This window comes from Lynx canadensis, chromosome C1, assembly GCF_007474595.2.
Source record: "Lynx canadensis isolate LIC74 chromosome C1, mLynCan4.pri.v2, whole genome shotgun sequence".
Lineage (NCBI taxonomy): Eukaryota > Metazoa > Chordata > Mammalia > Carnivora > Felidae > Lynx > Lynx canadensis.
In genome coordinates, this window is record NC_044310.1 from 156,564,750 (window position 1) to 156,577,557 (window position 12,808).

The following is a 12,808-nucleotide window of genomic DNA, read 5'->3' on the forward strand; positions in this document are numbered from 1 at the left end:
CCCATTTTTATCAAAGCAACAAAATACAGTGGATAACCTCTATGACTCGGGCACATGTGTTAATGCTTTCAGAGCACGATGATCTGTCAAACCTGTGAAGTGCCACCTGGAACAACACCCAAGTTGGCTGAACAGGGTCAAGCACTAGAGGCTGTCAGTGTGGGGATCAATAGCGAAGATATGTTTTCAGTATTAGCAAGATTCATCAGAGACCCGTCCCATTTTCCACGGTGTCATCATATATTTGATACTCTAGCAGAGAAGTCAGCCTTTCCTGCGTACTCATTCCAGTTTAGGGTACAGAATTATCAAAAGGTAATGATGATGGAAATTTAAAACCCTGCTCTTTTCATATCCAAATCTAAAGTATAAAGTGTTGGGGTGCCTGGGTGGCTCAGTCGGTTAAGCGTCCAACTTCAGCTCAGGTCACGATCTCGCGGTCCGTGAGTTCGAGCCCCGCGTCGGGCTCTGGGCTGATGGCTCAGAGCCTGGAGCCTGTTTCCGATTCTGTGTCTCCCCTCTCTCTGCCCCTCCCCCATTCATGCTCTGTCTCTCTCTGTCTCAAAAATAAATAAAAAACATTAAAAAAAATTAAAAAAATAAATAAAGTATAAAGTGTTGAAAATCAAGTGAGGGCTGCTGGTTAGAGAAAAAGAAATGACTATGGAAGAAATTAAAGAAGGTTCCGTTTATCATTTTTACTTTTCATGTGGAAAGCTATCTGTTGCTAAGTAATTAGGTACCTGAAAAGTTATGTAACAATTTTAAGATTAAAAAAAAAGATAACATATATTTTGAGAAAAGTGTTTCAAGTAGAAAGTCCAAGTGGAGAGTAGAAAGAAATCTGCATATTTCATGTTTCTCTAAGGTGGACTAAAAACAACATAGATACATGGATTTTCTGCAGATTAGTTATTTCATTTAACTCATTGGCTGCAGAAGAGAAAAAATGAAAATTATATACTCAATATGGCTATTTCTCTTTATAAACCATAATTACAAGCATCATTTTATCGTTTGTTGCCCTTAACATGTCCACTCTGAGCGAACTGCAAAGTTTCATTTATGAGAACTCCCCTCCTTTCACATCTTCTCCTCTTTCTTTTGCCCCCACATGCAAACTTGCACAAGCATCAGGTATATCCTGGGCCACCAACCTCAATGTAGGTATCAGCGCCAAGCATCTTCTGGCCTCCTCAGCGGTTTCCTGAACGTATTTCAGATGCTACAATCATCTAGTAATCCACGCAAGAAACACTGCCTCATGGGGTGAAAAGCTGTGCTGTGAAACACCGTCCACCAAAGCCAGTATTTATGATGTCAGGGCATTCTGACTGCAAATTACAGCAGCTGAGCACAGCCACCGTTTTCTTAAAACATAAAAGTGTTCTAATAGCCCCTCTGATTTGGGCTGATTTCATGAGTGGCCATAAAGTCTTCATATGAATTTCAGTCGTTTCATTAGAGGCCCTGAGTTAATGTGGATGATTTACTACCCTGTTCTGGGTCATCTATTTCCAGTCTGCTCTGTAGTGTTCTGCCAGAAGCAGCGCTCTGTCCTCCACTAATTCACAGCCCTCTCTCTGGCGTGCACGCCCATGTGCTGGGGCCCATCTCCCAGGACATGGCTAAGCAAGTTGTAGAGTAGAGGGCAGAGCTGAAATGCTAGCATCTTAAACAATCATCCCAGAAGCCATGCTCCCCAATTGTGAACCCTATGCCTCGGGGACATTAGAAATTCAAATTCTGTCTTCAACTCAAAGCAAAAATAGCAAAACTGGCCACTTACCTGATTACTTATCCCACCTGCTAGGCTTATTTTCAATTTAGTTGATTCTAATTTGTTGTAAAGTGCTATAAAATACCTTCATTTAACTGACATCACATAAAATTCAAGGTGATGCTAATTTCTCTTCCACTAGCAATGCTCATTAAAAAGATGGGTGTCACTGTTTTCTCCCTTCTCCTGACTGTGCACCTGGATTTCAAAAATAAAAATGTTCCTTACCTGGAATGTGAGCTCAGAAGGAAGGGTTGGACAGGGCTGGTTAACTTTATAGCTTCTCAGGTATGTGCTGATATTATTGAACTTCGTGTTTTAAGGTGCTTTAGATTTCTTCAAAATATGGGGCTTCTGAACCCTGCCTACTCACTGGCCATCAACTTATCTCCAATCCTTCCTGGCTTTCCCCAATAGAACCCATTCGCCTAGTTTCTGATGCAGACTGTGTTCTCTCCCTTGAGCAGACCCCTGCCCACCTCCTCATCCCTTCTCTTTAGTCACAAGTGCTCTGTTTCTTCACCACAGAGGACACGGAAAACACTCACTGAGGTACCACGGATTGTGGCCCTCTTGTCCTACCACTGCGGCTATAAGGTACCTTTGTGGGAGCCATCTATTTCTTGGCTATTTTTGTGTCTCTCTGTCATACTTTAGGCTTGAAGAGGGACTACAAATTGTATGTGCTCTTTTTGAATAACATTTGGCCTAAGGTACGGTAGGTATTGTGCTTTATGAAACTGTAATAATATCATTAACAACCACATGAAAAAGATGGTGATGTTCAGTACCTCCCTGAATCCAAAAGAGAAAGAAATAAGATTGTCCTGGGGGTAATCCATCAGAAGTAAGGCAGCAGAGCCGACACTTACTTGGCAAACTAAGGCAAGCATTTTCCAGACCCTGTTTTCTCTATAAACTCCTTGTACTACTCAAATTCTCCACATTTTGACAGTTAGAAAAAGTAATAGTTACATAATGACTGTTTACAGTCTGTGTTTGCATTACAGGTGATTAGTGGAAACATACACTTTTCTCCCCAGGTACCAGTGTATTTCACAACAATCTCCTATAGTACTGATGTTCCAGTGGCCATGAGTTAATTTATCTAATTTGAGCTATTCCCAAACAAAAGCTGTGGAGAAAAGCACTCCAATGAACACCAAGTCTGAGGCACTCCCCTAGGAGGAAATTCTGAGAGAAGACAAAAGCGCAGACTTGGGTTACCTGATGTCACAATACTGTCTGATCCAAAGACACATCCTGAACATCTGCTTTGTACCCTGTGTTGCTGCAGAAAGGCAGCATCAGATTGCAAAGCAAGAAAGAGACACAGATGCCAAAAGAGAATGCAAGCTTCTAAGTAAGGAGGAAAGGAAATGATAGGAGGGTGAGGATCTTATGGATACTGCTGTTAACGCTAATGTGAAATTACAGCTAATTAACTATTATGTTTGGGACAAAATACAAGAGATTCACCCTACTATTTTCCCTAACTCTCTGGGCTCTTATCTTAAGGACACGAGTGTAGCACAGTGCGTAAGTGCACGCATTCTCCAGCCAGAGCGTGTGGGTTCAAATCCTGCTTCCTGCTTAGAGCCACATGGCTCTATGAACTGGGGCAAGTTTACTTTAGCCTCTTTGTGCTGGAGTCTATGCATCTGTAAAATGTGGATATTAATAGTCCCTGTCTGATAAGGTTCTTCTGGGGATTGAGTTAATATACATACAGTGTCTAGTGCTTGATGGATTGCAAGTACATGACAAATATTAGCTTACTATCTCTACCCTGGACAAATGCATATTTTAACTGGTTTCCTTGCTTTCAATCTTAACCCATGAGCCCTCTTACACTCACCAGAGTTACTTGGAGAATCTAAGTCATAAATTGGAATGTGCTACCTCCTTAGGTCCAAGTTTTTAATTCGGTCTATGAGACCCTCCACGGTGTGGCCCAACCTACCTCTTCAGTTCATATTCTGCCTTTTCCTACCTTAGATTTTCCTAGGTAGGGCTCCATAACCACCCCCTCCTCTAGGTATCTACCACTACTCTCATCATTATGCTAAAACAATCCATTATAAATCTCGTTTCCCCAGTGGATTCATATTTTTTGATAACCCAGACAAAATCTTACTCACCTTGGCAAAAGGTTTATCTTTGAAATATACCCGCATTTAGAGAGACTAATGACTTCTTACCACCTCCACTGCCGCTACCCAAGTACAGCTGCCACTGTCTCTTGTCTAGACTCATACAATAGCCTCATATCTCTCTGTTTCCATCCTCGTCTCTCAATGGCTCAGCCTCTACCCAGCAGTCAGATGAGTCTTCTCCAACAGTTTTGCCTCTTGTTTCAGATTGTTTACTTCTTTTCATTTACTACCTCCAACCCATTCCATCTATAAGGAACTGACAAAATTGGCTATTTTTCATTGTTTTTCAAGAGATGAGAGTAGGTCACTCCACAGGTAAGCCACCCAGACTGGCACAGGTGGTTGCCCCAACAAGGAAATCTACAATGGTAAGTAGAGGACGGACATGGTGAGCATCAGTGTGGCCTCACGACTATCTGCAGCAACGAGGACTAAGTCATACCACTAACCTCCCCTCTTACAGCTCTCCCCAGGAAAAGAAACCAACCCGGAGGAACTATTCCCAGGTGGATCCCAGCAGTATAAGCAGTGGACTACAGTGAATACTTGGTGTGCAGCCCACATCTTCTCTTTAGGAATGAGGCTAATGTTCTCCCATCTGCTGGGATAATTGTTGGCTGATGACTCTTACTTTGTCCCTCTTTAAGAATTCCCCTTGGAAACCTTAAGACTAAAATCCATGGACAAATATGGTACAACCATCTTAGAAGAAATTTCTATGTTTAAATTTATAAATGAAAGAGAAACACAAAATAAAAAGATGTAAAATATGATATCAAATATGTGAAATGTGGAGAGGAGAGGGTTAAAGAATGAGTTCAAAATTAAGCAGCTATCAGCTTAATGTAGACTGTTATATTCAGAAGATGTTATATATTAACCAAATGGGAACCACAAATCAAAAATAAAGTTAGAGATATGCCAAAAAAAAAAAAAAAAAAATGAAGTGCAAGGAATCCAAGTATATCACTCAAGAAAACCAGCAAACCATGAAGCAGAGAAAAAGATAAAAGGATCAGAGAAAAACTAAAAAACAACCACAAAATGAGTAACAAAATAGCAATAAATATACATTTATCAAAATTACTTTGAATATAAATGGACTAATGCTCCAACAGAATGAAATAGGGTGACAGAATGGATAAATAAACAAGACTCATCTATATGCTGCCTATAAGAGACTCATTTCAGACCTAAAGACACCTACAGATTGAAAGTGAGGTGATACAGAAACATTTATCATGCAAATGGATGTCAAAAAAATCCAGAGCAGCAATACTTATATTGGACAAAATAGACTTAAAACCAAGTCTGTAAAAAGAGACAAAGAAGGATGCTATATAATAAACGTGACAATCCAACAAGAGGATATAACAATGTAAATATGAATGCACCCAACATGAGAACACCAAAATACATAAAAAGAGTTAATAACAAACATTAAGGAATTAATTGATAGCAATACAATAACAGTAGGGAACTTCTAATACCCCACTTACATCAATGGACAGATCATCCAAACAGAAAATCAGTAAGGACACAGTGGCTTTGAATGACACACTGGACCATGTGGATTTAACAGATATATTCAGAACATTCCACCCTAAATCAGCAGAATACACATTCTTCTCAAATGCACATAAAACATTCTCCAGAACAGATCACATATTAGGCCAAAAAACAAGCCTCAACAAATTAAAAAATACTGAAGTCATACCATGTATCTTTTCTGACCTTAACACTATGAAACTAGAAATAAACCACATGCAACAATCTGGAAAGATCACAAACAAATGGAGGTTAAATAACATTAACCATCAATGAGTCAATGACTCAATGATGTCATGATGCTATTAAACCATCAATGAGTCAACCAAGAAATCAAGGAAGAAATCAAAAAGCATATGGAAACAAATGAAAATGGTCTAAAACCTTTGGGATGCAGCCAAAACGGTTCTAAGAGGGAAGTTTATAGCAATACAGCCTACTTCAGGAAGAAGCAAGAAAAACCACAAATGAACAACCTAACCTGATAGACAGAGGGGAAGATGGTGGCGTAGGAGGACACTGGGCTCACTGCGTCCTGCTGATCACTTAGATTTCACCCACACCTGCCTAAATAACCCAGAAAACCGCCAGAAAACTAGCAGAACAGACTCTCCAGAGCCAAGTGTAGACAAGAGGCCCACGGAAGAGGGTAGGAAGGGCGGAGAGGCGGTACATACTACAGGGACAGGTGGGAGGGAGCCAGGGCAGCAGAGGGGCAGCCCGACCAGCAAGGCAGAGCCCCTTGCAAAAGCTGAGGGGCCAGACACCGTGTGTTCTGACAGCCAGCGGGACTTAACATCTGGAATGTTGTAAGGCAACAGCTCTGCTCTCAGAGCGGGGAGGGCGAGAGGTCACTGAGAGGGAGAGTTGTTGAGCCCCGGAAGACAGAGCTCAGCTCGGAGGGGGAACAAAGGCACTGGCAAGTGCCATCTCCCTCTCCCATCCCCAGACGAAATTCCAAAGGGAACCAGTTCCCTTCACCGAACTTGCTTGCACCGCACAAACGCCCAACAATGTGTTTCTGTGTATCCATCCCTGCGACGGGTCTGCAGGGCCTCCCTCCTGGTGCTGCAGGGCCCCTCCCGCGGGGGACTGCCTATGGCAAAGCGAGCTAAGCCTGCCCCTCCTATCCCTGTGCACCTTGTGGATCCACCCCAGCTAATTGGCCAGATCCCATCGAAGCAGCAACACAAGCCTGGCAGTCTGCAAGTAGCCCAGACAGGGCCCACACCACTCCACAGTGAGTCCTGCCCCTGGGAGAGGGGAAGACAAGGTACACACCCGTCTGACTGTGGCCCCAGCAGTGGTCTGGGGACAGACATCGGGTCTGACTGCGGCCCCGCTCACCAAAACAAGTTACTCCGGACAGCACAGGGGAAGTGCCCTGTAGTTCTGCACCACTCCAGGGACTATCCAAAATGATGGAACGGAAGAATTCTCCTCAGAAGAAACTCCAGGAAGTAGTGACAGCTAATGAACTGATCAAAAATGATTTAAGCAATATATATAACGGAACAAGAATTTAGAATAATATTCATAAAATTAATCACTGGGATTGAAAAAAGCATAGAAGACAGCAGAGAATCTATTGCTACAGAGATCAAGGGACTAAGAAATGGTCATGAGGAGCTAAAAATGCTACAGATGAGGTGCAAAATAAAATGGAGATGGCCATAGCACGGATTGAAGAGGCAGAGGAGAGAATCAGTGAATTAGAAGATAAAATTATAGAAAAAGAGGAAGCTATGAAAAAGAGAGATAAAAAAAATCCAGGAGTATGAGGGGAGAATTAGAGAACTAAGTGATGCAATCAAATGGAACAATATCCGTATCATAAGAATTCCAGAAGAAGAAGAGAGAGAGAAAGGGGCTGAAGGTGTACTTGAACAAATCATAGCTGAGAACTTCCCTGATCTGGGGAAGGAAAAAGGCATTGAAATCCAAGAGGCACAGAGAACTACCTTCAGACGTAACCTGAATTGATATTCTGCATGACATATCATAGTGAAACTGGCAAAAAACAAGGATAAAGAGAAAATTCTGAAAGCAGCTAGGCATAAACAGGCTCTAACTTACAAAGGGAGACCCATAGGAGTTGTGGCAGACCTATCTACTGAAACTTGGCAAGCCAGAAAGGAATGGCAGGAAATCTTCAATGTGACAAACAGAAAAAATATGCAGCCGAGAATCCTTTATCCAGCAAATCTGTCATTCAGAATAGAAGGATAAAGGTTTTCCCAAACAAACAAAAACTGAAGGAATTCATCACCACTAAGCCAGCCCTACAAGAGATCCTAAGGGGGGATTCTATGAGTGAAATTTTGCAAGGACCACAAAGTACCAGAGACCTTACTACAAGGTAAACCCATATCTTTCAATAATAACACTGAATGTAAATGGACTAAATGCTCCAACCAAAAGACAAAGGGTATCAGAATGGATAAAAAAAATAAGACCCATCTATTTGCTGTCTACAAAAGACTCATTTTAGACCTGAGGACACCTTCAGATTGAAAGTGAGGGGATGGAGAACTATCTATCATGCTACTGGAAGTCAAAAGAAAGCTGGAGTAGCCATACTTATATCAGACAACCTAGACTTTAAATTAAAGGCTGTAACAAGAGATGAAGAAGGGCATTATATAATAATTACAGGGTCTATCCACCAGGAAGAGCTAACAATTATAAATGTCTATGTGCCGAATAGAGGAGCCCCCAGATATATAAAACAATTAATCACAAACATAAGCAACCTTATTGATAAGAATGTGGTAATTGCAGGGGACTTTAATACCCCACTTACAACAATGGACAGATCATCTAGACACAGGATCAATAAAGAAACCAGGGCCCTGAATGATACATTGGATCAGATGGACTTGACAGATATATTTAGAACTCTGCATCCCAAAGCGACAGAATACACTTTCGTCTTGAGTGCACATGGAACATTCTCCAAGATAGATCACATACTGGGTCACAAAACAGCCCTTAATAAGTATACAAGAATTGAGACCATACCATGCACACTTTCAGACCACAATGCTATGAAACTTGAAATCAACCACAGGAAAAAGTCTAGAAAACCTCCAAAAGCATGGAATGGAGGTTAAAGAACACCCTACTAAAGAATGAGTGGGTCAACCAGGCAATTAGAGAAGAAATTAAAAAATACATGGAAACAAATGAAAATGAAAATACGATAATCCAAATGCTTTGAGATGCAGCGAAGGCAGTCCGGAGAGGAGAATACATTGCAATCCATGCCTATCTCAAGAAACAAGAAAAGTCCCAAATACAAAATCTAACAGCACATAAAGGAAATAGAAGCAGAACAGCAAAGACACCCCAAACCCAGCAGAAGAAGAGATATAATAAAGATCAGAGCAGAAATAAACAATATAGGATCTAAAAAAACTGTAGAGCAGATCAACGAAACCAAGAGTTGGTTTTTTGAAAAAATAAACAAAATTGATAAACCTCTAGCCAGGCTTCTCAAAAAGAAAAGGGAGATGACTCAAATAGGTAAAATCATGAATGAAAGTGGAATTATTACAACCAATCCCTCAGAAATACAAGCAAATTATCAGGGAATACTATGAAAAATTATATGCCAACAAACTGGACAATCTGGAAGAAATGGAAAAATTCCTAAGCACTCACACACTTCCAAAACTCAATCAGGAGGAAATAGAAAGCTTGAACAGACCCATAACCAGTGAAGAAATTGAATCAGTCATCAAAAATCTCCCAACAAATAAGAGTCCAGGACCAGATGGCTTCCCTGGGGAATTCTACCAGACATTTAAAGCAGAGATAATAGAACAGGACACTATTCCTGTTCTCAAGCTATTCCAAGAAATAGAAAGGGAAGGAAAACTTCCAGACTCATTCTATGAAGCCAGCATTACTTTGATTCCTAAACCAGAGACCCAGCAAAAAAAGAGATCTACAGGCCAATATCCCTGATGAATATGGATGTAAAAATTCTCAATAAGATACTAGCAAATTGAATTCAACAGCATATAAAAAGAATTATTCACCATGATCAAGTGGGATTCATTCCTGGGCTGCAGGGCTGGTTCAACATTCGCAAATCAATCAACGTGATACATCACATTAATAAAAGAAAAGATAAGAACCATATGATCGTGTCAACCGATGCAGAAAAAGCATTTGACAAAATTCAGCACCCCTTCTTAATAAAAACCCTCGAAAAAGTCGGGATAGAAGGAACATACTTAAACATCATAGAAGCCATTTATTAAAAGCCCACAGCTAATATCATCCTCAATGGGGAAAAACTGAGAGCTGTTCCCCTGAGATCAGGAACACGACAGGGACGTCCACTCTCACCGCTGTTGTTTCACATAGTGTTGGAAGTGCTAGCATCAGCAATCAGACAACAAAAGGAAATCAAAGGCATCAAAATTGGCAAAGATGAAGTCAAGCTTTCACGCTTTGCAGATGACATGATATTTTATACATGGAAAACCCGACAGACTCCACCAAAAGTCTACTAGAACTGATACGTGAATTCAGCAAAGTTGCAGGATACAAAATCAATGTACAGAAATCAGTTGCATTCTTATACACTAATAATGAAGCAACAGAAAGACAAATAAAGAAACTGATCCCATTCACAATTGCACCAAGAAGCATAAAATACCTAGGAATAAACCTAACCAAGGATGTAAAAGATCTTTATGCTGAAAACTATAGAAAGCTTATGAAGGAAATTGAAGAAGATACTAAGAAATGGAAAAACATTCCGTGCTCATGGACTGGAAGAATAAATATTGTTAAAATGTTAATACTACCCAAAGCAATCTACACATTCAATGCAATCCCAATCAAAATTGCACCTGCATTCTTCTCAAAACTAGAACAAGCAATCCTAAAATCATATGGAACCACAAAAGACCCCGAATAGCCAAAGTAATATTGAAGAAGAAGACCAAAGCGGGAGGCATCACAATCCCAGACTTTAGCCTCTACTACAAAGCTGTAATCATCAAGACAGCATGGTACTGGCACAAAAACAGACACATAGACCAATGGAATAGAATAGAGACTCCAGAATTGGACCCACAAAAGTATGGCCAACTAATCTTTGACAAAGCAGGAAAGAATACCCAATGGAAAAAAGACAGTCTCTTTAACAAATGGTGCTGGGAGAACGGGACAGCAACATGCAGAACAATGAAAGTAGACCACTTTCCTACACCATTCACAAAAATAAACTGAAAATGGATAAAGGACCTGAATGTGAGACAGGAAACCATCAAAACCCTAGAGGAGAAAGCAGGAAAAAACCTCTCTGACCTCAGCCGCAGACATTTCTTACTTGACACATCTCCAAAGGCGAGGGAATTAAAAGCAAAAAATGCACTACTGGGACCTCATGAAGATAAAAAGCTTCTGCACTGCACAGGAAACAATCAACAAAACTAAAAGGCAACCAACAGAATGGGAAAAGATATTTGCAAATGACATATCGGACAAAGGGCTAGTATCCAAAATCTATAAAGAACTCACCAAACTCCACACCTGAGAAACAAATAATCCAGTGAAGAAATGAGCAGAAAACATGAATAGACACTTCTCTAAAGAAGTCATCCAGATGGCCAACAGGCACATGAAAAGCTGCTCAACATCACTCCTCATCAGGGAAATACAAATCAAAACCACACTGAGATACCACCTCATGCCAGTCAGAGTGGCTAAAATGAACAAATCAGGAGACTATAGATGCTGGAAAGGATGTGGAGAAACGGGAACCCTCTTGCACTCTTGGTGGGAATGCAAACTGGTGCAGCCACTCTGGAAAACAGTGTGGAGGTTCCTCAAAAAATTAAAAATAGATCTATCCTATGACCCAGTAAGAGCACTGCTAGGAATTTACCCCAGGGATACAGGAGTGCTGATGCATAGGGGCACTCGTACCCCAATGTTTATAGCAGCACTTTCAACAACAGCCAAATCATGGGAAGTGCCTAAATGTCCATCAACTGATAAATGGATAAAGAAATTGTGGTTTATATACACAATTGAATACTACTTGGCAATGAGAAAGAATGAAGTATGGCCTTTTGCTGCAACATGGATGGAACTGGAGAATGTTATGCTAAGTGAAATAAGTCATACAGAGAAAGACAGATACCATATATTTTCACTCTTATGTGGATCCTGAGAAACTTAACAGAAGACCATGGGGGAGGGGAAGGAAAAAAAAAAAAAGGTTAGAGAGGGAGCGAGCCAAACCATAAGAGACTCTTAAAAACTGTGAATAAACTGAGGGTTAATGAGGGGTAGGAGGAAGGGGAGGGTGGGTGATGCGCAGTGAGGAGGCCACCTGTTGGGATGAGCACTGGGTGTTGCATGCAAACCAATTTGACAATAAATTTATTGTCAATTTGACAACAGATTTAATATTAAAAAAACAAACAAACAACCTAACCTTATACCTAACGGTGCAAGAAAAAGAACAACAAACAAAACTTAAAACTAGCAGAAGGAAGGAAATAATAGAAAAAAAACACAAATAAATGATATAGAAACAGCAACAACAAAAACAAAACAAAAACAAAAACAATAGAACAGATTGATGAAATCAGGAGCTGATTCTTTGAAAACATCAACGAGATTGCTAAACTGCTAGACTGAGTCATCAAAAAAAAAAATAAGAGAGAGTGAGAGAGTGAAAGGATTCAAATAAACAAAACCACTAATGAAAAAGGAGAAATAATAATACCACAGAAATACAAACAATTCTAAGAGAACATTATGAAAAAGTATATGCCCACAAATTGGACAACCTACTAGAAATGGATAAATTCCAAGAAACATATAAAATACCAAAAATAAAGCAGGAGGAAACAAAAAATTGAACAGACTGATTACCAGCAGTGAGATTAAATCAGCAATCAAAAACCTCCCAATAAACCAAAGTCCAGGATGAGACAACTTCACCAGTGAATTCTACCAAAAATTTAAAGAAGACTTAATACTTTTTCTTCTCAAACTATTCCAAAAAATAGAAGGAAGCTTCCAAATTCATTCTATGAGTTCAATATCACCCTGATACCAAAACGAGATAAAGATACTACAAAAGAAGAGAATTACAGGCCAATAACTCTCATGGACATCAATGCAAAAATCCTCAACAAAATACTAGCAAACCAAATCCAACAATTAAAAAAAAAAAACAACAAAAACAAACATTCACCATGATCAAATGCAATTTATCCTCAAGATGGAAGAGTGGCTCAATATTCACTAATCAGTCAACATGATACATCACGTCAATAAGAGAAAGGATAAA

At 40.1% G+C, this 12,808-nt stretch overlaps 1 protein-coding gene across 2 annotated transcripts in view; it reads right to left on the minus strand.

Moving 5' to 3' along the window:
- Positions 1-12,808, minus strand: part of STK39 (serine/threonine kinase 39) — a 315,140-nt gene that overhangs the window by 16,422 nt on the left and 285,910 nt on the right. The gene's annotated exons all lie outside the window — the stretch shown is intronic.